This window comes from Mycteria americana, chromosome 9, assembly GCF_035582795.1.
Source record: "Mycteria americana isolate JAX WOST 10 ecotype Jacksonville Zoo and Gardens chromosome 9, USCA_MyAme_1.0, whole genome shotgun sequence".
NCBI classification, from domain to species: domain Eukaryota; kingdom Metazoa; phylum Chordata; class Aves; order Ciconiiformes; family Ciconiidae; genus Mycteria; species Mycteria americana.
Window position 1 is genome coordinate 8,242,425 of NC_134373.1, and position 27,292 is coordinate 8,269,716.

Genomic DNA, 27,292 nt, shown 5'->3' on the forward strand with positions numbered 1-27,292 from the left:
TCTGATTAGAGAAAACCCATTTTGACACATGGCCAGGAATTGGTAAAGCTGTGATAATTTCATTCTACAGGTACAGCAAATGAACAGTACTTTTCAGATAAAGGTAACTTTGTAGTGATTATCAACAAGTATATGTTAATCACTTAGAGTTTCGTTAATAATAATTTTGTTAGTTAATAAGAAAAAAATCTTTTCTTGGGCTTCAGTGCATTAGAAGTCTGATTCAGGTTATACTTAGCTAGAGGGAAAGGCTCCCATCAACTTCCCCCCACACCCCAGTTACCTGTCAGGGGAGCTTAAATATTAATCAAGGTTTTTAATGATTTTAGATGACATCCAGGGCATTTCTTACTTAGGGAAACTGATAACCTCCAGAGCCTTTGCTATGAGCTGGCAAAAGGTTTTCATGTCTCATTCCACCCTACTGTGATAAAGCAAAGAGTCTTTTCTTTGCCCACCCAACAGTCTTGCTTGGGGTTGTACCCTGTTAGGAGTTCTGTAGGAAGTGATGAAAAACCTTCACTGTTGTCTTGGTCATAAGGGGCTTGGGTATGGGTGTGTTTGTGCTCTTGAGTTTTAAGAGCTACACTTAGTGTTTTATTATGGAAAATAATCAGGTGAAATGAGGGTAGGGTAGCTTTCCGTTATTTAGCATCCCATGTTTGGTATCATTAATGTCTTGATATCAGCTCTTGTAGTTTTGCAGTTCTTTCTCTGCTGGACTAGCCTCTTCCCCACTAAGGGAAGTTTGACTTAACTCAATAGCCAGTAAAGTAGGTAAAATAAGTGCAAAATCTACTATGAGACTCTGAAGTTTACTTGACCAAAGACTTCACTGTTATAAAATGCTGATTCTGTATTTTGCTAGTCTCTACTAAGTATCTCATATCCTGGATTTTTCTGAGTGTACGTATCTTAATGTTTTTCCAGTGGGCTACATTTCTCTTGGCTTTGACTGTATGATCATTACTGTGCCTTAATAGAAAGTCAGCTGCATTTTTACAGTTAAATACTGGTTTTAGTATACTAGTAGTCCAGGCCTCTATGAAGAAATGTCTGTTTACTGTTGGACTATGCACATACATATAATCTCTTCATAATATATTTAAAAATGCTATCCGTGTTTTTCATCTGTATGACAAGAATGAATTATGGTTTTATACCTAGCTGTTTTAAAAGTAAATATTTGCGCTCTCCACTACAGATTTAAGTTGCTTCTAATCCGAAATGGAAAAATACAGAGATTAGGTGGTTTTTTTAAAGTAATTATTTCCTAGAGAAGTGAATGCAGCCAGAGAAGGCAGAACTCGTATCAGATGGAATTCCTGCAGAGACACTGGAGGGTGCTTGTATTGGGTGAGGAGTTGGTTCCCTTGTTATCCCCTTGGAGCTGGGCTTGTATGGGGCTTCGCTGTGTCCGGATCTATCGGCTGTATCACAGCCACATCATCGGCCTTCCCGCCCTGTTCTGTGGAAGCCCTCAGAAGTGACTGTACTTGATATGGCTAGTAGAGCTGGACCTTGGGGATTAACATTAGTGTCTGAATAGAGGAGCCCTATCTACTACTGGTTTGTAGTATTTTACTTTGCATATATATGTGTTATAAAATCCCAAAAACTCAGGATGTTTTTTTCCCACTTGGCAATTGTGCTTTTCGTCATTACGTGTGCACATAAAGATTGTCCAGACCTACCTTGTTATAATGAAATAGTAGTCTTTGTGAAAGTGAATACAATATTTTGTCTGGACGAAATTCAGCAAACGGTAGCAAGACTAAAATTCTGTAGTACAGCGTGAATTTTATTCTTTTTTTTTTTTTTTGGGGCTGGGGGCATAGTAGTACAATATGTCTCTAGGCATGAAAAGGCAATGCACATCTTAAAGAATATGATAGAATGTCTAGCAACGGTCTTAAAAGCAAAACTGAACTGTCCAAATGAGTCCATCAGGCTTTTACCCTCTATAGTACTTGGTGGGAAAGTGAATGGTTGCAGGCTTGAACCCGTGTTTGAAGCAGACACACCTGTAATATGCAAATAAGGAGGGATGTCCTTTTCTTTATCTCTTTTTGCTAAGTATAAATGTTTAGTAATCATAAAGGTTACCAGACGAAAGAATGCCTGATAGGTTTTTCATCTCATTTGGAAAGGAGGGATTGATTCAAACCGTAACCTGGCAAGACAATACTGATGGGCTGAAGTTATGATATTATAAAACTTACTGCATCGAAGGCTATGTAGTAGCAATGCAGGCTTTGAGGATATAATGGTTGCCCCTTTGTACAGCCAGTACTACATTTGGACCTTTTTACAAGTGAGTTGTGTTTAGAGATCATTTAGAAGCAATATCTTCCCTTATTTAGTCAAGAGTTTGCCAAGCATGACATCACCAGAACTCTGTTATAGTTGTGTTTAACTGGAATAGTATGCTGTCCAAAGGCAGCAATAGCCGTCTGTTGCAGAGCACAAAATGGAAGGTCCTTGTAGCAGTGCCATCCAGAAATTGTGGAGCGCTGTGGGTCTTGATCTCCCATCATCAGTCAGTGTGAGTTGTGGTTTCTTTCATCTCAGAGAGAGGTTTTAACCAAGAAAGGAAAGGAGGGAAAAATTAAAGATGCATATGAACTGAAAAATGGTTTCAAATAGGAGGAGGGGAGGAGACCAGTTACTGACTGAAAAATGAGCACTAAAATCAGGATGATATTTCAGGAAATGAATTTACCAAAGAATATGAACCATAAGAACTCCTAACTAGTTTAGAGTTTCTGTAAAGATAAATTTCACCCATTTTAAAAGATCAAAACAAGCTTTAGTGGAAGGAAGGGGCTGTACCTTATCTTCTCTCCTAATTAACTTACTGCGTATCTTCCTGCTTCTATGACAGGACAGACTTAATGCATTTACAATGATAAATGACCTCGCCGAGACCTTGGCCTGTTCATCCGTTGCAGGGGTGACCGCGTCCAAATTATGACAAAGCCAAATACTGTATTTTAGTGGGAGCCATTAGATAGCTATTGGGAACCAGAGTAAGATGAAGTGTGTTGCCTGTGCATGACTGGGAATGTCACACTTCATTCCAGCGTAAGTGGGTTTGCTTAAAACTGTAGAGAATGTCTGTGTGAAATGCAGCTGTGGTGGTGGTAGAAGTGATGCTTGCTGATTTCCTAGAGGTCATTAGTGTAATGGAGTTGAAGATGGGGAGGGAAGAGTTTTTATCTAATATAAGTGGAATCTGAAAACAGCCTTCCAGATCCACATAAATACTACAGGATGCCTCTTATTTCACAGGAACTCATGGGAGTTGCTTACTGTAGTGGTGAGGCCTTGGGGAAGAGTGATGTATGGCACATAGTAAAACTGTCTTTGAGTCTTTGTGTTGCTGAATATCTGCATTCAGGTTGAACATAGGATCCTTAATTAAACATACATAATGTTGAAAGAATGTTATATGGAGTGTTGTGTTTCTTGTAGGTGGCATCTAGAATTTACTTTGCTTGAAACTTGTCAGAGATGTTTAAATTTAATCCTATTAATAGCTTTGGTTCAGGGATAATTTTTGAGCTTCTTATCTAAAAGTGTTTTATCAATCTAATATTTTTTCACTATGACTTAGGCTTATCCTTGCTTTATGTAATGTGATTTGCAAAACAAAGTTGGAGTATATCTGGCTTTAGGTCACTGATTACAGCTAAACAGGCTTTTGTAGTGGAATATGTTTAGCAAATAAATCTGTGAGAGCTTTTAAAAATTCAGATGAAAATTGAACTTAACCATCTGATAGATTTATAAAAAGCGTAATACCTTTATCTGATATGTTTGAGAAACCCATCTAAAATACTTTAAAAAAGATAATTGTTTTACTTGCTTCTTGCTGAAGTAGTTTTGGCAGTCTTGTTTTTTGTATTGCCTCCCTCACCTTTTCCTGGATACAGTCTACTTATTTACATTTAAAACATATCTGAAGATTGAAATTTCGAAAGACGTGCTGTGTATAACCTTCTCTACCATCTTACCTCATATAAATAAATGCTGAAATGTTTCTTAGTTTAACCAATAGATTGTCTACGTAGTTTGTCATGCCAGCTGTTATTCACCACGTGTCTAATGGCAGTTAGGATTTTACTTAAAAGAAAGAGAATGTCTCTATGGCCTGGGCAATTTGAAATAATGCCAAGGAAGTTGCAATGGATGCTAAAAATGTTGCAACTCCAGTGCTCCATGCATTGTGCTGTGCAACTTCTGGTTTTGCACTTCTTTCTTTTCTTTCCTGGATTACTCCTGAGAAACAGGATGAAATATCCAGGATGAAGCTGGGTGATGCTTCTAAAGTCTTACTATGTCTTCCATCAACCAAGCCAACTTTCTTTAAAGTAGAGGTAAGTTTCCCTATGTGATGCTGTTGCACTATTGGTATAATCCTGGGATTTTCAGTGAAGCTCATGATCCTCATTCCTTGTATTGCTCCATCCACAAGGGCAGTCACGGCTCACGTCATGCCTTTGGTTGGATGCTCCGTGTCTGTAATGACAAAGTGGATACAGCCAAGGGTAGATAATAATATTGCGTCCAACGCGCAAAGAGCAGAGTAACAGGGGGGATCTTTAAAAGCCGTGATCACTGTAGAGAAATACCGTTATCATTTCCAAAGTAATATCTTATTTACTAGATACTTGACACTTTTTTCCCCATTTTCCTGAGCTTCATTTTCTTTGTGATTCCACTTAGTTGCCTGGCATTTTTTTTTCTTCTTCTCTTACCTATCAATTTTGTGTTATGACATAGTCATAGTGTAAAATAGTAGAGGATGAGAAATTTTTTTCTTCTAAACCATTGAGTTCTGCGCATGGAAAGAGTGCTGGAGGTAGCATGCAGGGGAGAAAGGCTTTGATTTAGATGCTGCCCACTGTACCTTGATCCACAGGAGAAGTTCAGCATTGTGGGAGGAGGGTCCCATGTGTTCCAAGTGGTTCTAATCTCAACTGAGATACTGTAAAGTATCAGGGAAATCCAGACTGGGGCTGAAGGACTGTGCAAGGGTGTGCTTAGGCCATTACAGGGTGGCAAAAGTGATATAATCAACAGTGCTGCCAAGTGTAGATCTGTGAAATAGTAATAAACAGGAAACTTTTCAGAAAAAATCTAAGGGGATGTAGTATTACAGCCCAGCTGAGACTTAGTCATGGGAACTTAATGTGTGAGGCAGTCTGAAAGCTCAGGTAAAAGACTTTCTGTGAGGAGTATGTGGCAGCAGCATTCACTGTATGATCTCAAAATACTAAGAGAGGGAATCATTCTGCACTTTGAATCATGTAAATTCAGATTTTTAGGCAAAGATAGTGGGTCAAATTACAACTTTTCCTGGAAGCCGGATGGAGTTTTTGCCTTCAGACAGATTCACTAATGTTAGTCTTTCATGTTGGCAACTGCCACTGTCTCAGCCTGTCTATCCTGATTTGATAAATTTTTTTCTTTTTTTTTTTTTTGTTTTTTGAAGCCTTGATTAGAAATGATGTGCTGCAGAGTATCTGGAGGGTCAGTGTATGTTCTGACGGTGTCATTGTATCTGATGCAGGAATCCTGTGGGCTGAAGTCACTTCCTTAGTCTTTCTTTAAATGGTGCTCTATATGTTTTAGCTGTAATCACTGCAACTTCTTTTTTACTAATCAAGTGAACACTTGATACATATTCATGTGCAGATGGCAGGGGCTGATCTCTGAACCCTGCCAATCCTTAGCAGTTGGTTGAGCGTCAATGTACAAAATTCTCTAGCTTTGATAATGAAGGCATTTTTGATCAACAGTCCTGAATGTTACTGAATCAATAGATGTTGACATCACTTTTATTAATGAGTTTTGATAACAGCACCAATTAAAGTAGCTACATCTAATGTATCATAAGATATAAGTTTTATCCTTTGGATAATTTCTGTACTGAGGGCATTTTCTCATACGAAGTGATGTCGCTGTCAGTGGCTCCAAATGTGACTGTATATCAATATGTGGCTGCTATCTACATTATGCTAAAAGAGAGATCAGTTACTTGGGATTGAGTATTATATGATTTGGAGCTCTTAATCTGTTTTTATTTCCTATGGAAAACTTCAAATTGTTTAGGTTCTTTTCCTAAGTAAAGCCAGGATTGAAGAGTTAAACTAAATTATATTTTGACGTTCAATGCACTTGCTTACTACTTTCTGTCTGGATACAGAGCAAATGTGCTTTATTATTGGGAAGTAATATGGCTGTTTAGAAAATTACTTAGGCTACAATATTTGTGTTAGCAATTTTATTTTCCAGGCATAATAGTTCTGTTTTCTTTCTGTACCCATTTGTGGAAAGATTAAATCATCATAAATCATATTTTCAAGGGCTATGATGCTCAAGTTATTCTGTTTTATGCAGCTCTCAGCTGCATGGATTTAGGCAAGCTGTCATCTGTAACCTGGCCTTATTTAAATAATTTCCTATAAATCACAAGCCTAATCAAACTTTTATCACCAGATAAAAACAATTATTTTCTTTAAAACTGGCCCCAAATGAGTAACTTGTCAGAGTGTTTAAATCAAAATTGCTATCCAAACAGGAGGAAAAAAGCAGAGTATGTGCTTCCTTAAATCAGCTTGGGACAAGCAGACTGCAGGCTTACAGTGAAAGGTTTGAATTCTAGTTTTGGTTGTGTTTTTATAGGACTACTAGATTTACAGAACTGTGCTGAAAAATCAGTGTATCCAGTTGCTTAAATATGCTGATGTGACTGTTCCTCTGGGGATGAGCAGCAGGTGTCAATCAGTTCTCTGGATTTTCACAGGTTTTAAATCATGAAACTGTTGTAAGTCTGAGAACAAAGTTTAGTACTTGCTGGAAAGTTCAGGCTTAATGTGTTATGATGCCTTGGTGTCTCAAACTTGAAAAATGTTTTTGTCTGAGGAGGGCTGTGAGGTTGAACATAGGATTGCCTCTGATGTGCAGATGTTTTGAAGTCCCATAAAAAGAGAAGTTAGGACACGTGATGAGGCTTATGTGTTGGCTACTTCAAAATAATCTTAATTTTTGTATTGTGATTTGGACTTCAGTAAAGCCTGAAAAACACAGCTTTTTCAGGAGTGAATAATTAGTGTGATAGGTAGTTGAACCTAACCACAGCCTTATATTTCTGTTTGCATGTCAGCTTAGCAAACTGGACAACTTGTCTGGCATTCCTCACTCAACTCTCAGCTTTGTTTACTTAATATACTAAGCACAAGATTTTCCTTTTTGAAAGGTAAAAGGAATATTTCCCAAGGCTTTGTGGGGTGGGGGGAATCAGTTTAGTACAGTCATTACTATAGATTCAGCCCACACACTATTCCAGTGATGAAATTTAACTTGTTAGTGTCTATTCTCCACCTTCCCTGTCTCCTCTAGCTCTGTTCCTAGCTTTATATCGGTCTTTAGACAATGTTTATAATCACTATCTTGTTTTCTTACTGTGGTACCAAATAATGTCTGGAGTACACACCGAAATCTGGCTTAGTACAACTGAAGTGTTGTTTGGGTTTTTTTTTTTTATTATTATTTTCATCTCTGTTTGTTAGTGATGTTTCATGAGGCTTCCCTTTAAACATTTCACAACTCTTCTTAAATGTTTGACTCATGATTTTACATTGGCTTTCCTATCTTTACACAAAATTTCCTAGTCGGAGAGATGCATTTGCAGGTATGTCCTCACGGCATCACTGGTGTTTCTTGCTGGAGAGACTGCTTTTTGCTGCATGGTGAGTGTGATACGTTCTGGGCTGATTTCATCTGCCTCTCTTAATTCTGCAGTGGTGTGATATGTTCTGGGCTGATTTCATCTGCCTCTCTTAATTCTGCAGTGGTGTGATACGTTCTGGGCTGATTTCAGCTGCCTCTCTTTCATCTCCCACTCTCTGCAGTGGATGTGCATGGGTACTATTTCTGGGTAATGCAAGCAATACTTTGAACTTGCCGGGCTATAGCAGCCATATGAGGGAATAATCCTTACCAAACAGTAAGTCCCCCACTACACAGGCTTAAAATATAAACCTTTTTTACAATGATGAGGGATCCTGTGGGAATAGATTCAGTGCAGTGCAGAACAGCTTCAGAGGGCAAAGCTGCTCTTGAAGGCAGAGATATTTTTTACTGACAGCAAGGAACTCTGACTCTTGGCGTCCTCACACATTTGAGTCCACAGAAAACAAAGTGGTGTTGCATGAGTCATGTTGAGCAAGAAGCAATACTATAATTACATTATGAAGTGTACAAAGGAAAGAGTTCTGAATCCCAATTTCTAAATCAAGAAGTTTATGCTTCTTGATTGCAAAACAGCAGCTTCTCAGCCTTGCATTGTTCTCCCTGTCTCATCCCCACTCAAACTTAAAGGGGAAAGGAGTAAACAGCTAAAGGAAAGATTGCTTGCCTGCTTTTGCGGCTCTCTTGGGAACAGTACCACTAAGATCAGTAAGTGAAGTATAAAATGCAGAGAAATTGTATATTGGTGCTCTATGCATGTATATATGCAAGTGTATGTGCTTGCATGTATACATACTCCTTCTATTCATTCCTCAAAGACATAAGGAAAAGTAATTCACTGCCTTACGCTTTTTTTATTTTTAGTGGATTAGTGTGCTGATTTATCACTGTTCTTTTGATCTCGTGAGGCTGTCATGATCTGCTTGAAACTATTTAATCTCGTAGGTGTTTTGGAGCTAGCGTGTGGGTATAGATCAGAAAAGCTTTTTTAAAATCTCCACATTAAATAAAATATTCTGACAGTCAAATATTTTGGCTTGGATTTTTCCATTGACATCATAGACATTTAAAGATTTCTCATCCCACTCTTTTCTAGCAGAATATAAATATTAGCTGGTCAGTGAATTTTTCTTGTTTCTGTGGCATCTTTTATAATACACATTAAAGTGTATTGTGACAAGCTTTTGTATTGATGTTTGTAAACAAATATCTCGTATTTGTATCTGCAAATCAGTTTATGTGAGAATAAGGGGGTTGTACATGTGTAAAGACTGGCTATTGAGGAAAAACTTGTGTGATCATTTCTTAGATAATGAACTCCAGGCTGGCGTTGTCTGTTGTAAGGCAAGGAGCTGTATATTAGTTTTCATGGTACAACTGTATGGAGTTCTTGTTTGATAACTGTTTTGATTCAGTTTCTTATAAATATTTTGGAGAAGGTTAAAATTAATGAGGTACAGTAGTAAAAGATTTGCATTCATACGTGGTACTTACTTACCATACAGCAAAACATATTTTAATTTCTGTCAGCTCCCCCTACTTAATTTGCCCTCCAAAATAAATACCAGCTACCAATAGCAGAAAACTCCTGTGAGTCTCTTTCTAATTTTTCCAGGAGTGTTTTGCTTATTCATTCAGCTTGGTGTGCTCATACCCTTTCCATTCTCCAGGTCAGTAGTCGAGGCACGCTTAGGTGACATGTAATGGTCAGATAAGAAATGAGCATAGAACTGTATCTTAACTCTCAATTCACTGGCCTGTCTGACTTTTATGCTTCATTGTTCTTTCGTGTTTTTATGAAAATTCCTGTTGTCCAGCACTCCTGCAGCGTAGAAATTACCATGTTTTCTGCATTACTGATTTTTAGTGAGAATAATAATAGAACAAGCAGAAAACAAATTCATGACATTATCAAGAAAAACAAAATATGAAATGTATTGTCCGAAAATAAAATGGGTTCATTGACTATTTTGTTCATTCTGGCAGTTAGATGAATCCTCATCACAGCAGTGAAGGCTAGTCAGTGAGTCATAGTTGGCTTGTCTGTGCTGAGCAGAGTAATTCAGATTAGCTAGTGACTTTTGCTAGCTGACGACAATGTCCCTGTACTCCTTCCCGGTCTCTGTAGGGGAATATGAAGGAATGCTCTCTGCTGAGTCCCGCAGCTGCTGACCTGTCAGTGGTGATGCACTGCCTGAATACCTGGTGAGACAAATGAAAATGTACATCCTAAAGATGTTGTGCTCTGAATCGGTTTTAAGCATCCCATATTAATGTGTTAAAACAATTTGTGTGTACCCTTAACTGGACCTGCTGCCTATCAAGAAGCTGTAGGATAAGTAAGATTTTAGACAGATTGCATTTCTCCAGTTTGCCTTTGGTTCTTTAGGGTGCGGTCAGGTTTTGGGACTTCTCTGGTATGGTAAGGAGATTTTCCTTGCTCTGGTCAGAGATATTTGAACTGTTATTTGGGCATAAATTAAAATGTAGGAATATAGTAGTTGTTGCATCCTCTGATAGGGCTGTATATATTGCTCATTTCTGTAGCCTTAGAGGTCTTCAGAATATCCCTGGGATAAATTTGTGTCATGCAGAGGAATGAAGTGATACTCTACTTTGATGTTTCTTCCCTGCTTAAGAATTCCTGCATCTTTAGTTTCATCTTTGCATCTTTCATATTCTTATTTAAAGTGTGAGAAATGACTATGTTTAATCTGGGAATTTACTTAATCCTTTATATTTTTTTTTTCCTTGTATAGAGGACAATGTAGTTTTGAACTGTAAAAAGTCAGAGCTCTGCTCCCCTGAGAAGCACCCTAATGCCCTGCTCCCTAAATTAACTTAAGAGAAGAACTTGGCTTAGTGGATTTTTGTACTGTTTTGCTCATTTTTATTTCCTTGAAAGCTCTTATCACCACATCAAAGTTTTGAAAGCTCCCCCCCCCCTTTTTTTAAAGACTGCATGGGAAACAGGTTGTTTAGACATCCATAGGACTTGTCAAGAGGTTTTCTTTTCAACTTGAGTACAGTTGCTGTTACCTAATCCATGTTCTAGCTGCTTCCTTCCTTAGTCTGCCATAGCTCATTATTTTATGGCACTACTGTAATGTTTATATTGCAGGGTGGCTTTAATTCTTTTGAGTACTTCAGCTTTGCTTTCTCTTTCTTTTATCACCCACTTTAGAATTTACTTTAGGCCTTTACATGTTATCATTATGATTTAGTCAAGATCATATGACATTACACCACAAATCCAAGATTTAAAAATACCCTACATTGTCAGCAGTAGTTTATGGGTAAGTAAAGCCAATTGTAATAGGAAGTACATAGATACCAAGGTGCTGAGACGTAGAAGACTTTTAATCCTATCTATAGAATAGCAGGTTCTTTTTTACATCTGCTGGACCAGAATATCTATAAAAATTATTTTCATGATCCTGCAAAAGAAGAAGAATGTAAAGTATTTTGCAAAAGAAAGAGAGTATTAATCACATTGAAATTATGTAAGAATGCAATAGGGAATGCATCTGTGAACTGAAGACGATAGGTCAACAGGGATGGGTGTAACCAAAGTTGGAAAGGGGAGTTTAGTTGAGACTATTGAGGGCTGTGGAGACTGTTTTGTTTCATGTGGATTTAAGGTTTGGAAATTTTTTTTAAGTAGTGTAATCAAGATAAGTGTATTTGCACCGTATGTGCTGTATGTGTCCACTAGGACAAGTGTGGTTATTCATCCAAGAGTTTTCAAAGAGCAAAGTTTAAATGGTTTGGAACATTTGGTCTGAGACGATGCCAAGCATACTGTACCTTGCACAGGTTTTACAGCCTTGACTAAATGTTGGTGTCTTCTAAAATTGGCATAGCTTCCATTAAACTATAATTATAAAGAGACGTCTTCCCTCCCTTGAAGGCTGAGTAAAAATGGAGTATTTAGGAAGAACTAATACTATGTACTGGGACTCTTATAATTTGGAATGTATTCTGATAGCTGAGTTTCTTACATGTGCTTCCCTTCCTGTGTGTTATTATATGATGTGGATAGTACTGACCCGTGCATGATGGCCAAATCTTTTGACATGTGTAAGTAAAAAAATTCTTTACAATTTTTATATATAGTGCACTTATAAATATTTTTATTGTTGTTATCATAATCAGAAGGTGTAAATGAGGAGAGGTAGTGCTACTCAGTGTTACAAATACTATTTTGCCAACTACTTAAAGCTGAAGAGCTGCTGCTGTACTCTGAGACAAACTGTTGGCTTCTGTACAAGAACAGACCACAGCAAAGAGACTTCCATGTCCTTCTCTGATAATTCCAGTTTAAGAACCTCTCTGCATGATTTCTGAAATGTCTGTGCCTTGAATATAGCCAGTGAATTGCCTTAAGTTTCTGCTGCACATCCAAGTCCTTCTACTGAGAGCTGCTCTATAAATGTAAATCTTGAAATATTGGTTACAGCGACTGTGAACAGTGCAATATAAATGAGTTTCTGAATAACAATTTGCTGGCAGGCAGCTAGTTCAACGGCTTCAGGCACTGTAGGATGAACTGCAAATAAGCAAAAAAGAGTAGAGCTGTTGGGTCAGTGATTCTCAGTTCTGTTGCTCCTTCTGATCCAGCCTTGAACACTACATTAATGAGTGTTGCCTTCCAGAGTGTCCTATGACCTTTTCTCTTGTTCTGCTTTTACTGTGGAAAGTACAGTTGGCATACTGTAACCATATAGTTACAAGAAAAAGTACAGAGAGGCAAGTAAAAGTGTTTAAAAAAAATATTTTTCTTTCCCCATTAAGCAGGGTTTGAATCTCATGAGTGAGGTGCCAATCTAGGTGTGAACGACACTTAAATATGTGTTTCAGACTTGTTTTCTGGGTTGGATCCTGTGTCAGTAGACAGGAAAATGTTAGAGTGAATGCTGTCTTTAAAACCCGAGTTTGCAGAGGGGGGGGCTGAGGATTTAGAGCTGCTGCTGTCTTCAGGGAGATAGAAGGTGCTTGGCTGTACAGGCTCAAGTAGAGCCACAAAGTCATTACATGTCGAATAGCTTAATGGTTTTATCTTCTGTCTGGAATATCAGACTCTTAATTAGTACGGATTTGGAGTAGAAACAAAAATACATTATTGCAAAAGCTGAAATTACCACTTCTCTACCTTTTGCCTTTTTTTTTTTTTTTTTCAGAAATAGAGCATCAGTGTGAGCGTATAGCATTTGCTTGTTGAGTTCAGTACTGTCATGATGATGAAATGGTCCAGGATACATTTCACATTAGATCAAGGGAAAAAATCTTTGTATGTTGTAACTCCAGAACATACTCTCTTACACAAACGACCTTCAGCATTTATGATCTTGGTATTCCTATAAAGGCAAGATAGAAGCAAGTGAAATAGGTGGGCATGATATATTGCGTAATTACTAAAATTGACACATATTTTGTTTGGCAGAATAACAAGGCAGTGAAATTATAACGTTGTGGTGCAGTATACAGCCTGTTAGAAAATGTTTCTGATGTATTAGCACTCGGCTTTTATGCTGCTAGTATACTATATCATTAGTCATACTTTCTGGGTCTCTTTTGGACTTAGCTTACCACGTTAGAGGAAGAGTGTGAAAGGCAGAATGCATTCTTGCTAATTATAGAAAGAGAGGCAAACTAGCAAATGAAATTCATTTTCAGATTTTCTTTTTCAAGTTCTTTTGTCAAGGATTGTTTTTTAGAAGACTTATCAATTGTGTCTTAACCAGAGGTTTATGGGAAAAATGAGGGAGAAAGTCGTGGTGTTTTTCTGCTAACTTGTTGATAAAAAGCCAGTAATGAATGTGTACGCAAACAGTACAAATCGGCATGTCTGAAGGACATACCCTATTGAGTATTAAAGGATTTAGTTAATGAACTTGCTGAACCACTAGTAATTATTTTGAAGTACATTGATACTATCAGCAACTTGCTAGATGGAATTATTTGGAATATTAGTATTCAAAGATAATAAGGTTTTCTTGGTAGGTCTGACTTTAGTCCCTGGTAGCGTAAATAGAGTAAGCATGCACCTGGTGCAAGGTCCTGAAGCCTTTTTGCCTCCAATGCTATTATGCTTCTTGACTAGGAAAACAAAATCAACAAAAAGTGCCTTTACCTAAAATAAACTTTAGTTAAGAATCTAGGTCTAGATTTGAGTAATATTTGACCATGTGGCTAGCTTTCATTAGAGACAATTAGAGGTTAAAGTTTAATATGAGTTTAATTTTCTTATTGAGACCACAGTGAAAACTTTGGAATTTCACTTTCATAAATATCAAGTGCATGTGTGATGGTACAAAGTCTTAGAGATGACAAAAATAAAAAAAGATAGTTCAGACCATCACTCAATATCAAGTTTGTAATCTGTTTTATTGCTGTTTTTTCTTGCGTTTCTATGAAGATATAGGGGTCATCTAGTGGTAAGAATTACGTGTTTGATAAGGAATGGAATACTTTTAAATCATAACTTTAAACATAACAGAATATTGTCGTAGTCTTGAAAATAACAGCCCCTCAGCTGAGTAACCCTGACAAATCTATTCCCATTGCCATAGATTCTGAGCCAGTTCCTGAAATTTGATTTGAATGAAATAAAGAGACATAGGCTAAAGAAAACAGAATACATGAAAACAAACAGACAAGTATGGTTGAAAAGGCAAACCAAAACAAAACCCAAATAACTTTACTTTGAATAAAAGGGAGAGAACCAGCAAGAAAGCTACTTCACCCTTGAGAAACAACTGAGAGTATGTGAACCCAAATAAAGCTGCTTAGAGTCTTGGGGGGAGGTAAAGGTTGCCATCCTTGTAAATTAGCTGAATCACTGAAAAGACTGAAACCCCTAGTTCAGCATGATTATGCTTTGACTTATTTTTACTTTTGTACCTTAATTTACAATTTCACATTGAAGAATACATCCCTTATTTGCTATATTTTTCTTTAAATTTCCCTAGATGATAGCTCTAGTATCTTCAGTACCTCAGGTAATGGCAACAAGTGCGAGGTTCTTTGGAAGCAAACAATCCAAACAGACTTTATGTAGCCTAGGGCAATTTAGGTATGTTATCTCCAACAGGCGGCAGAGAGCGAATAGCAGTGTAATAACCAGTGTAAACCTCTCCTGAGTACCTTGTGAGTAGGTTTCTAGTTCTGATGCGGTGCCAAAATAAATTGGTCGAACTGTGGCTGGTACTATCAAGTATCAGCCAGCAATGTGCCCAGGCGGCCAAGAAAGCCAATGGCATCCTGGCTTGTATCAGTAATAGTGTGGCCAGCAGGAGTAGGGAAGTGATCGTGCCCCTGTACTCGGCACTGGTGAGGCCGCACCTCGAATACTGTGTTCAGTTCTGGGCCCCCCACTACAAGAGAGACATTGAGGGGCTGGAGCGTGTCCAGAGAAGGGCAACAAAGCTGGTGAAGGGTCTGGAGGTCTCACAGGTCTGATGAGGAGCGGCTGAGGGAACTGGGGTTGTTCAGCCTGGAGAAAAGGAGGCTGAGGGGAGACCTTATTGCTCTCTACAACTGCCTGAAAGGAGGTTGTAGAGAGGTGGGGTCGGTCTCTTCTCCCAGGTAACAAGTGATAGGACGAGAGGAGATGGCCTCAAGTTGTGCCAGGGGCGGTTTAGACTGGATATTAGGAAATTTTACTTCACTGAAAGGGTTATCAAGCACTGGAACAGGCTGCCCAGGGAAGTGGTTGAGTCGCCATCCTGGAGGTATTTAAAGGACGTTTGGATGAGGTGCTTAGGGACATGGTGTAGTGGTGGTCTTGGCAGTGTTAGGTTTACGGTTGGACTCGATGACCTTAAAGGTCTTTTCCAACCTATACGATTCTGTGATTCCATGAGGTAGCAGACCATAGTAAACCCTTTCCAGCCTTAGCAGGTGTTAACAAGGCCCTTCAAGAAAGGGTAAGTTGAGAAAAGGTCACCAGTGAAACTGGATGATGCTATCCTGTTGAGCTATATGATGAAAGAATGGGGTTTTTTAATTGTATCGCCTATTTATTCATTGTAGTGGAGTAAGTATCAGGCTGTAATTATTTTTGGTGGGCTCTGTGCTGTAGCTGAAAAGCCTTTGACATTTGTGCTTTTCCAATTTGTAATTGAAAAATGATTTTAAAATCCTTGAATGCAAGGCCTTTGGTTCTTGACTGTAAAAAAAAATATATATATATATGTCAGATTGGAGGGAGTTGTCAAATAAGGTGCTGGAGGCATTGCTGTCGCCTGGTTTTACTTGCCACCTTGACTAATGACTCTAAGAAAAAGGGAAAACATAATTAATTGGATTGATTTACGTGAAATTCAGTTGAGAACTAATGAAAAAAACTGTGACAATTAATAGATGAAATGGTACAAGGTGGGGAAGGACTGCATAATATGATGAGTTTGTTTGGGTTTTTTTTCCTTAAAGTGAAGGAAAAAAAAAAGCAGTCATGTCAGGGAAAGAGGAATGAAGTAGAGAAACAAGAAATGAAGGAAAAGAAATAGCATGAGTTCATATTCCTCACAAAGTTGAGTTTTTACACTAAGGTAGCAAAAGATAGAGCAATGAAAGGAATGTCTGTATAGAAGATGTAGAGTTATTTATTCATGTAATGGATCGGGGAAGTAATATTCCCTTGCTGATTAGGTAAAATTCTCGATCTTGATATCTCAATACCTGAAAGTTAACAGGTCGAAGGGCATTGAAGGGAATAGTGTAAGTAAACATCTCAGAGTGCATAATGAAAAATATCAAGATTTAAATTGGTATGGCTTATCCAAACATTCAGTAAAGAAGGTAAGAGTGGTTTAAAATCCCCTGTAAATATCTTAAAATGGAGAACATCAAGGAGCGAAGGCCAGGGTGGTTACTTAGGAGGGACCGGGTCACATGCTGCTCTGGTAAAACCCGAAAGAGGGCAAGAGCAGACTTCTTTGGCTCCTGGTTCTGCAGGAGAGTGGATTGAGCTTCCTGATGTTGAAACAAGATGTGGTACTGTGTCTACAGACACATTTCCTAGCATCTGTGGGAGTGCAGTATTCTCTTTCTTTTAAAAAAATAAATAATTAAATATTATTAAAATTATTTTTTTTTTTTTTTTTTTTTTTTCCCTGAGACTACCAATCAGCTTTTCCTAGAAGGAACAGGATTTTGGTCTAATGCTGCATGCGGTGTGTATCTCATATTTAGAGGAATTAAATTAATAAATGGTCAAGCTACTGTTCTGTGTGTTAAATGGCTAGTTTGTTGGTGTAGGGCAGTTGTGGGTAAGGAAATTATGGGGGAAATATTTGCATCAGAATTCCTAGTTGAAAATACAGTTCTATTGCTCCCAGCATTTTAGTCTGATTTAGACCTTTCCAACAGAATTCTATTAAAAAGATTGTGTGAAATATATTTCCATTAAACTGTTCGCACTAAATTTCTTAAAATAAGAAAAGAATTTCTATGCTTTGATAATATACTAGTTCACAACTAATATCATCATTGTTTCTTTTTATTCTAGTACATGAGAAACTATAAAGCAGCAGTAACAAAGGTTCAAAAATGTTGACAAATGAGTGATCTGTTCCACATGAGAATTAGTGTCTGCTCTGTACCTTGGCAAGAAATTTGAATGCAGAAGGGTAAGCTGTTTTAATTGTGGCTATGAACTGCTTTACAGAAAAGGATTATGCAAATATTTGAATTTTTCTTGGTTTAGTAGGGTTTTTTTTTAAGACTGATTCAAGTTAGAATTTTTTTGTTTCTTTTCCATTTAAAGTGCCTGTAACAAAGCCAAAAGACTAAGTTTATAGACTTTGGGGGTTAGAGAGGTGCTCCTGTCCATTTCCCCTATTAAACAGTGCCCTTGACATGAAGTGAACTGCTGAGTGTTATGGCAGGACCAAGTTGTTGACCCAAAGTTCTCACAGTATAAGTAACTGTGTTTCAGTAACCCTGTTGCTGAGTGAAAGAATAGTGCTTGTTGGCATGACTATTACAAATTGGCTTATCCTCTCTTTTTCTTTTTTCTTTTTCCAATTTTTTTTGGTTTTTATTTCCCTCCCTTCTCCACACCTGATAACTTAGTGCTTAGCCTGATAACTCAGTACTTAGCTTGAAAACACTGCTACAGTCCACTGAAGCTGCAGTCTCCTTGCTTCTCTTTAGTGTAGAGAGAAAGGCTTGTCTGGATAAAGGAAAGGCAGCAGCTGTGAAGTTTTCATTGATTTATTGGAAAAAAGGCAAAATTTGGGGACTACAATGCTATGGATAAGAGTTTATTTATGGAAGTGGTTGTGATACACTTCTCAAAAACGTTAAATAAAGCTGAATGTTTTCTAAGTGTGGGTAGGGAACTAGGAGCCTCTGAGAAACTGAATGTTTCTTTTAGCTCAGTGAAAGGAAGGTAAGCTAAAACTATGTAGCAAACTTTTATCCTTTTGATGTCTGTATAAGCAAAAGCATTGTTTCACAATCTAAGGGTTGACAAAAACTTTCTCTTGGCTTGCTTATTTCAGTTAGAGCAAGTACATATCGCTTCATTTGACTGTAAATCCAAAAATCCTTTGAAATACCTCTGAGAAAATGTAGAGCTAAAGTCAGATTAGGCTGAGTCAGTTTGTTGATGCTGCTGGCTTTCCCAAAGGTTATCTTTAATCTGGCACCAAGGTGGCTATTGCTATGATATTATAGCCTCTTCAGACTACTCGCATGATTTCATTACTTCTCAAAACCAGATCACTAGTCTGCAGTTCCTTTCTGACCTCCCTTCTGTATTTTGATGTCCTCAGCATAGGTGGTATGCAAATACTGTGTTTCAAGTAAAAGTTCCTTGGATTTGGAATATCTGGTATGGCATTGTCTTGTAGGATGACCAAGGATGACTTCAGTTACTGCTGGTTTTCAGGAAGTCAGTATGTGTGTTTATGACTTCATGCTGTTACTTCCCAATTCTGTCTCGGGTCCTATGGTTCTCATTTCCTGGATGGCTGGGATAAAAGGCTGTCATTCTTGACTTTCTTTCTAAAATAAAACAACGGGTATACAAGTCCTTAGCTTTCTTCCTTAGACTCTTTCGCTACTTAGGCAAGAGTTCCTTGTTGAAAGATCTTTCTCACGGGGCAGATGGGAGCCTAGACCAAAAAATAAAAAAAACGGGTGCGTGTGTGTGAAGAGAAATAATAATTAAAAAAAAAAAATCGAAGCTTGCCAGTTGCAAAAGGATCTTGTAGTCTGGGAACAAATGGGAGGAGACAGATTCTTTCTTTCTGACAACAGCAACTCAAAATCTCTCCCATGTGTGCACGGGATTCTCCTTTTATCTCTGCACTTGAAAAAGACTACCTAATCGGTGTCTCCTTCTACAGCATGGGGCAAAGCCAGACCCATTGGCGAAAAACGTTGTTGATAGGACTCATTACCAGTCCAAAACATGGAATCATTTTGTAGATGTAGACTTACTTGAAACAGATTTAAGATGCTTAGATACAAATTCTTTTGCTGATTTGCAAGCAGGTTTATGTATTTGGAATTCTGGAATTTAAAGACAAAGCTGGTTTTATGCTCAAAGTCCTTTATTTTAAGAACACTGAATCCTTGGGCTTTTAAAGGTGTGTGTAGTTTTAGTGTCCATCACTTACTGAGTAAATGAAGAATGTAGTGTTGTAGTTACAGCAGAAATGACATGGAAAATGCGTACACTGGCACCCAGAAATCTTTAGGGCCAGGATTAATCATTGGCATTATCAAAATCAGATGTTGACCAGTGGCGAATCTAAAAACTCCAAATTTGTGAATGTAATCTAATTTTACTCTAGTGAAGTTAAAAGAAATGTTTCAACTTCCCTATGTTGTTTTGTAGAGAGTTAAAAATTATTTTTACTGCAGCAGTAATGTACTGCAGTAGTAGGAGGCTCTAGCATGCATGACCTGGTTCAGCTGGATAACACTATTGATTTTTTTTTTTTTTCAGTGCCTCTACTTTAGTTAATTTTAACTTCATTTTCTGATTCTTGATTAGCTCAGTGGTAAGTTGTCATTACAGAATTCGACTCCCTAAGGGCACGATCTGTAAGGCAGATTTTTCCAGTGGAGGGTCATGATTCAGCTAATTTACACATAATTTAAAGAGCAGTTGGCCTAATACCCTGAAGTGGAATTTGAGATACTTGGAAGTCCAAGAGTGTAATACCATAAATTAGTGTTTATGTTAAGTACTCTTTAGAGACCTGCAGGAGGGGGCAGTGGAACACGTAATGCCTCTTGTATTCTTTTTTTCAGTAGGCATGCGAAGGTAAAATCTCAAGGAAGATTAAGAAAGCAGTTGCACTTAATGCAGAATTGCCAGTTAACATTTCATTGGAAGAGCTTTGTTTCATCAAAGTTGCCATAATATTTGTTTGCCCAGACTCTGTATTTGGATTTATATTTTAATGGCCTATTCAAATAAATGAGCATAATAAAAATGTCTTCATGCGGTTAGAGCAAGCTAATGAACTCTGACTTTAGCATTTACTGATGTTTTACACTTCTTGTAAGTTTAGTACTGAGCTACGTTTAGTTACTTAGATAAATTTTTATAAGATACAGCGAATTTGTCTCCATATTAGCATCTAAATGATTTTGTCAAGCTGAGCTGATGTCTCAGAATGCTGTATATAGGTGGCAGATTGAAGGTAAATGAATTGGATTCGTGTCTTTCCTATTTTTGGCACAGCCAAAGTGGACTGAAGTGTGACTGTCACTTCCCCCAAGAAAAGATCATTATTTGCTGAAAGATTTCCTATGTACACTAATGCTGTGGTTTCCAGTTCAGTACCGCAGTGCAAGCCAGTGCGGAAGTTGGAAGACACACTCCTGCTCCTCTTCCACTTTCTAGTGCTTATTGTCAGCCCTTACTTTTTGTTGGCACGTGGTAGGAGAAGACTTCACCACTGGATTTTTTTTCTCCCCCCCCCCCCCCCCCCCCAGTTCCCTGACAGAGCTGGCTATGCCAGAGTGCTTGTGCCAGTGCAGGAGAAGGGCAGGATAAGTGGGAGTAAGTGTTTGGGGACAGAAGGCAGTGAGGAGCACAAGTGCTCCGAGGGTGCATTAAATCAAATGTAAAACTATTTACGGGACTAATGATAGAGTAACATCAGAGCTAAATGTGCTTGAATGGCTATGTTTCTGAGCAGTGGTTTTCAGCCAGCTAGATGGTGAGTAGTTAAAGTGCATTAGTAGTTTCTAAAAGAATCAGAAGTTACTGTCCAGATTGTTTATTAAGTAGCTATACTTTAATGTGATTAAGTCAAAACTGTACAAAACATTATCTCATAGGGTGATAACTAAATTGATGGGTCATGGTTTGGATCTGTATGTTTTAATAAGTAATAATAACCATGTATAACTAATAAATATACACATTAAAATATTTTTTCCCTTAAAACAATTAAAACCATTTTTCTATTTGTATAAAGTATTTGTATGGTGTGCTGAGTGTGAGTAAAATATACTAAAATGGTGTTCAAATAGGAGGGAGGAGTTGTTACATACACAATCTGGATTTCGAAAATTCTTCCTATAGATCTTTAAGCCTACAAGAAAAGCAGTGAAATCTAGTCTTAATTGCAAGGTGTTTGCCTGATTGGGTTTTTTTTTTTTTTTTTGTTGTGTGTGTTATTTTTCTTGTTTCAATAGTGGATCCTGGTTTCAGGGGACATAACAAGTTTTGGTGTACCAGTAAAAATCTGTGTGCTTGGTATTGTTGACCATGATCTGCTTATTTAAAGCTCTGTTTCTCTCCTTCGCTATTTCTGCCAAGCTGCCACCATACCTGTCTGCCTGCTGCTGGATCTCTGCTTCCCCTTCCAAACAGCTAGGCTGGGTTTATCACTGCTTTTTCTTGGTTCCCTTTATTGCCTGTGGTACTGGCAAGGAGCCAACCAAGGCTGCAGCCAAACGATTCAAAATGTAAAATTTCTTCCAGGTCTGTTTCAAGGTATTACCTTGAGCTTCTTACAATCACCTACACTACAGGCATCCTGCCGTTTGGGAGAGAGTCACTCCTTTTTAGAGGGCCATTAAACTTTTGAAAGTTTGCAGGTGGTGAAGATTCTGCCACATTTCTAATTAAATTCTTCTTTGTAGGCAATTATCCTTTTTTTTTTAACCTGCTTCTAGGTTGCATTATTTTTATTTTTAGTTCAGCATTAGGCTTTAGCATCTCTGAAAGTCAAGCAGTTATATAACTTTAAAACATTTTTATCTCAAACTTTTTGCAGTATTATTAAAATAAATGGGTGCGTTACAGTGCCTTTGGCATAATGTGTAAGGTCAAACTCTAATTACCCTTTAGTTTAAGGCATGTTTGAGACCTGTAATTCTAGCTGCTTTATCCCTGTTAATTTAAATAACGGTAAGAACTGAGGACTTGCCTATAGAAGAAAGGGGTTCATCAGTACCAAGATCTGCTCTGTCATTCAGAAGCGTCAGCAGCCAGGGAACCTACTTGATGCAGTTGATGAAGTTCTGGGATGCCCTGCTGCATCAGTGCTCCAGTCTTTACAATTTGCTGTAATCTAACAGAATAGCCTGGTTGACATTATGCATGACACAAGGAATGAAATGGTGTCCCAGCCCATCACTCTGCAGCATGACAGGTAGAGATAGGTGTGTCTTCAGTGATTTCCAAAAAGGCTGTCAACAGCCTGAATGTCACCTATGTTTGAAAAAGCAAACAACAAAAAAAACTTAATGGGCTTTGTTCTTGCACTTGTGATGCTTCCCAGTCGCCCCCCCCAAACCACAAATATTGCTTGAACTGCATTTGGAAGAAATCCCTGTGTAGTTTGTCCACTTGCTATCTACATGCTTACTTGGGTTAATGATGTTCTGCTATTGAAATTCCTCCTCAAAACTACTTGCTTCTTTTCTTTACTTATCTACAAAAAATACGACATCTGGCCTCACTAGGAATACGTAATGGCTATCACATTCTGCATTTATAGAGGTATACTTTTCACTGTGAATAAACAGGTGAATCAAAGTGTCAGAGATTAACTCGAATGGTTTTGTGAGACAACTCCATAGTATGTTCTATTCTTTGTAGTAGAGATGTAGACAGAGAAGTTACACAGCCCTCCTCTATCCAACCCTCAATGCTGTTTTTAAATGCAAGTCTGTTCTTTCCATACTTTTGAGTCATGGTAAAGCATTAATTTAAAAACCAGTCAATCCATCTGTGGTAAGCAGCTCAGTGGCTTTGCACAGCAGATATTTATTAGGTAATTTCTTTTTTTTTATCTGACACCTGTTACATGATAAGTGAAATTGAAAAAGACTACATTCTAAACTTCCAAATGCAATCTGTTGCCACTTCTTATTTTCATTTATAAATTACTTTAGGGAGAGAGATCTTAAAAATAAAGTTAACATTCCTAACAAGTATGAAGGGGTTTGTATTTTTTTATGTCTTCCTGGAGTGAAAAGATAAACTGCAATATTTTTTTGACTGCTTTTGAGATGGGGAAAGAATTGCATTTCACATCTCAATGGTTATGGATTTAGCATGAAAACATGTAATATTCTTGTTAAGAATCAAGGTACTGTATTGTAATTCATGTTGTATTTATTTTCTTATTGTTTATATATTTGATTTTATATTTATAAATCACTGCCTGTAATTCAGTTCCAGAACTGGAAAATTTATGGATTTGTTTATATATTTGTTTTTATATTTATAAATCACTGCCTGTAATTCGGTTCCAGGAAACTTTCAGTTCTGTTCCTGGAAAATTTACAGATTTGTTTATCGTGTTAATCTAAGTTACAAGGCTGTTTGATTCTGGCCTTTTACAGACAGATGTACCATAACTCAAAAAGGTTAATAATAACATAAATATAAAAGCAGTAAAGTGCCTTCCCCCCTCCCATTTGGGTTGCTTCCTTTTTGTAATAAGTTGTCGCTTCCTTTTCATCCTCCCCGTTAACTGTATTGTACCACAGGAGTGGGAAGACTGCAGCTACCCAAGGTATATTCAAGGTCCTAGATGTATTAGAAGTGATGGTTCCACAGTTCTGTAACCTTATTTCCTGATTTTATTAACTTTTTTGCTAATTGGGACACTTTCACTTGCTCCTGGAATGGAAGTACAAAGACCACCTAGGCTTACAAATGTTTGAAAAACAATGTGAGCAAAGATGTGTTGCTTCACTGAAATATTGTCTGGGCTGTAAATGACAGCCTTGTTAATAACATTTTGAGGGGTTTTATGTAAGCCTCTTCTTTGACAGCTCAAAAACTTGATATGTGATTTAGCCGTTAATAAAAATTTACCTAATTGGCTCACTAGACATGTATACTATTTAAAACAGCTCTTTTTTGCATTTTTAAGTGACTATGGAATTCAAGATGGAGATGAAAAATCCAAAGATTTCTGAATAAATGTAACTGAATCTTGCTAGATTTAAACCAAAATCTGCTTTGACAGGAACACTTAAATTTTGGTCTATTTAAAAAAAATAAAAAAAATCAAATGAAAGAAAATCAGACCTGGATAGCCAAATAGGTCATGTTTCAATGATGCAGAATAACAGAAAATAAAGGCCTGCTGTATTACTGTTTTTAATATTAGGGCTTTTTTTTTTTTTTTTAAATGGTTAAATTTCTATGAAGTTTGTAGCACCTAAAATAAAAGCATTTTTAAAGAAACTTCAAAAAAATCAGAAACATGAAGATTAACTTACTGTATGTTAAATTCATCTTTTTAATTTCTGCTGATCTGGGGTTCATAGTTGTGTGGTGGTAAGTAGGGATTCTCTTACAGGTCCTCTTCTACCTGCTGCCTTCCTGCCTTCCTCTTCAAGAATGTTTTATTTTCCTGGATTAATTTAATCCTTTTTGCAGACTTATTGCCCCAAAAGTAACTCTCGGGCGTGTCCATTATCGTGTGTTTATTCTGCCATACTGGGGCATTAATACGTAAGACGCTTAAGAAGCATATATGCCTGACTGCCCCTCTGCCTTTGGCAGCAGTCATGTCAGCAGCTCAGGGCTGAGGTGGCACCCCTAAGCGGTGGGTGCTGTGTTACAGTGATCTATGAAGAGTACTCTGTCACCTTTGAACAAATGACACGGCTCGGTGCTTTGGAATTTTTTATCACTAAGGCACTGTATATTTTGTGAAATGTCATTCACACAATGTTTCAACAGATTCCTGAACAACAGTGTTCATCTAAAACTGCCAGTCTTAAGACCCTTAGTTTATTCTTCCCCTCCGCTGAGTTGTTCAAAATTAAACCTGGCATCTGAATATTCTTCTACACCTCTGTATTACTTTGTGGGCGTTCTCTCAAAACACAGAGCGTGTTTCCAGATGTTTGGTTCCCAGCACTGGATTCTGTGCATTTTTTTATATATGCTTTTAAATATGGTCTCTCCAGTGTGTTCTATCCTTTACTGCTAAATGGTGGGAGAAATGTGTTCTCCTCAATACCAGTCTCTGTATCTTTGCTATCCTATCTATAAAATGTGACCTGTGAAGTTGGCAAGCCCTCATTATGTGATTAAAGAAGGTGTCAAATACTAGGATAATGGTAGCTATATGGATATTTAAGAAGAACAGATAGCCAAGCCAGGTGATTTCCTAGTAACTCAATTGCCATTGAGCTTAGATAAATTATTTACTGCAATTTAGTGAATTTCTGTTAATCACATAAGCCATGTTAATTGTGCAGATATGGCTTCATGACGAACACAAGATAAACCACAGTATTTTAACCTTGAGTGAAAGTGGTAATTTGGTGGTGTTTCAACTCAGTTGCATGACTTAAAGAAAGGCAAATTTAAAGGCAAGTTTATATTTCTTTATTTCTTTGGTTTGGGGAGTTGTCGATCTCGTTCCTCTTAAACATACCCCAGATTGATAACATGATAAAGCTGACTTTGTACTTGGAAATATCACAAAATTGTATTGTTATATAGCTTGGACTGCACTAAAATCTAGCATAGAGTTTAGTGGTGGATATCACAAGCATTTGAGCTATGTTCTTGGCCTTTACAGTGATATTTTGTGCTCAAATTTTTATGTTACTGTGTAGGTGCCTTTTCAACAGGAGAAATGCACCCTATTAACTCTTGCTGAAGAGGAAGATGAACAGTTCTTTGGGTAGAAGTCTATTGAATAAAGCTAGTTCTTGAAATTAACTTTTTTGACGGGGAAGATAGCAATGTCTGCTAGCAACTTTCCATTTATCGCTGATAAAGTTCTGTACAATCTGGTTACTGACATTTTGAGTCTAGAAAAAGTACCAATTTGAAACTGGTACAATACAGATAAGTAAATAGAAGTATCAAAGGATGGTTCTTTGTATGGGGAAAAAAAATCATTTTGACTTTGGGATGAAAAGTACAGATCTTCTAATGCAGTGAACTGTCAATTTAAATACTTTTGATCAACATATTGTAATGGAGTAGTCACAAACCAGGCAAATCAATAGATGTAAATGTCACAAGTGAGGTTGTTCATCACCCTGAGCAAAGCAAAGATTTGGTTTCATGTGAATCAATCTATCCAGCGCTGGAGACTCTGGACACAGTGCCAGAACACAGATGTGTGAAAAATATTAACTCTCTTCAATGTGAGTTGTGGGGTAGAGTTGAAGGTGATATGTGGATGAGAATGCACGGCAAAAATGCTTATCTCGTGCAGAGCACCCTAGGGAAGATGCATAGGAACGTTTTACTGGTTTTGTGTGCATTTGCTCCCTTTTGCTTTAACCAGAAAAGGGAAAAGAAAACCGTGAAAGGTAAATACCATCCTTTTGACAGGAAGCTATGTAACAGTGCAGACCTGTGTTTGTACCAGGCATTTAGACCGGTCCTGCAAGATCTTAAGACTGCAAACGTTTGGAATAATATAGTGGCAAAGTATTTGAAGACAAGATCTCCCCTTAGTGTCATGAAATAGCAATAAAAAGACAAATAACCCAAAGTCACTATACTGAATGCAAATAGCAACAAATAGCTGAAGAAAATAGTATGGTAAATGTATGATTATTTCCTAAATCGGATAGTTGAGCACAATTCAAGGTGTGGTGGTGAATTGCTCCTCCTTTTATTCCAGGCAGTTGGAGGAGAAACTCCTTGGATGTAAATTACTCTAAAAGTAAGAGTATCGTTTGGCAAAAGAACTTGCTCAAATGAACTACCCTATATTTATCAGAGCAACAGCAAGGCATATGAGATGGCAACAATATCAAAAGGATTCATTAAGGTTGGATGGCCAGCTTGGACCATTTGAAAGACAGAATACCTGCTGTGAAGGATCCCAGGAGCATAGTGGGGAGAGTGAGCTTACTGTAGAGCTTCACTAGAATCCATGGTGAGTGCCACGAATATGTACAAATTTGGTGACTCACAGTATTACCATGGGCACAGTAATCCGTACCTTGGGGGGGTGGGGGAACAGGTAGGGGTGTCATCCGTCCCCTTTTGTTGATCCTAGCTATGTTATTGGTCACAACATGAGGAATGGAGCCATAAAATGAGTGGAAGTTGGCACCC

General features: G+C 37.7%; 1 protein-coding gene and 1 long non-coding RNA gene across 10 annotated transcripts in view; both read left to right on the forward strand.

The window, feature by feature from the left end:
* GULP1 (GULP PTB domain containing engulfment adaptor 1) overlaps positions 1-27,292 on the forward strand; it is a 168,225-nt gene that overhangs the window by 40,204 nt on the left and 100,729 nt on the right. For 3 of the 9 annotated variants that reach the window (XM_075512460.1, XM_075512456.1, XM_075512453.1), the window contains exon 2: positions 17,270-17,390. The exons of the other annotated variants lie outside the window; for them this stretch is intronic. The gene's annotated coding sequence lies outside the window, so the exon portion shown is untranslated. The remainder of the gene's footprint in view (positions 1-17,269; positions 17,391-27,292) is intronic. 9 annotated transcript variants of the gene reach the window in all.
* On the forward strand, positions 7,719-9,958 carry LOC142414736 (uncharacterized). The gene is made up of 3 exons (XR_012777200.1): positions 7,719-7,757; positions 9,374-9,428; positions 9,887-9,958. It is a non-coding gene; the product is annotated as an uncharacterized LOC142414736 (long non-coding RNA).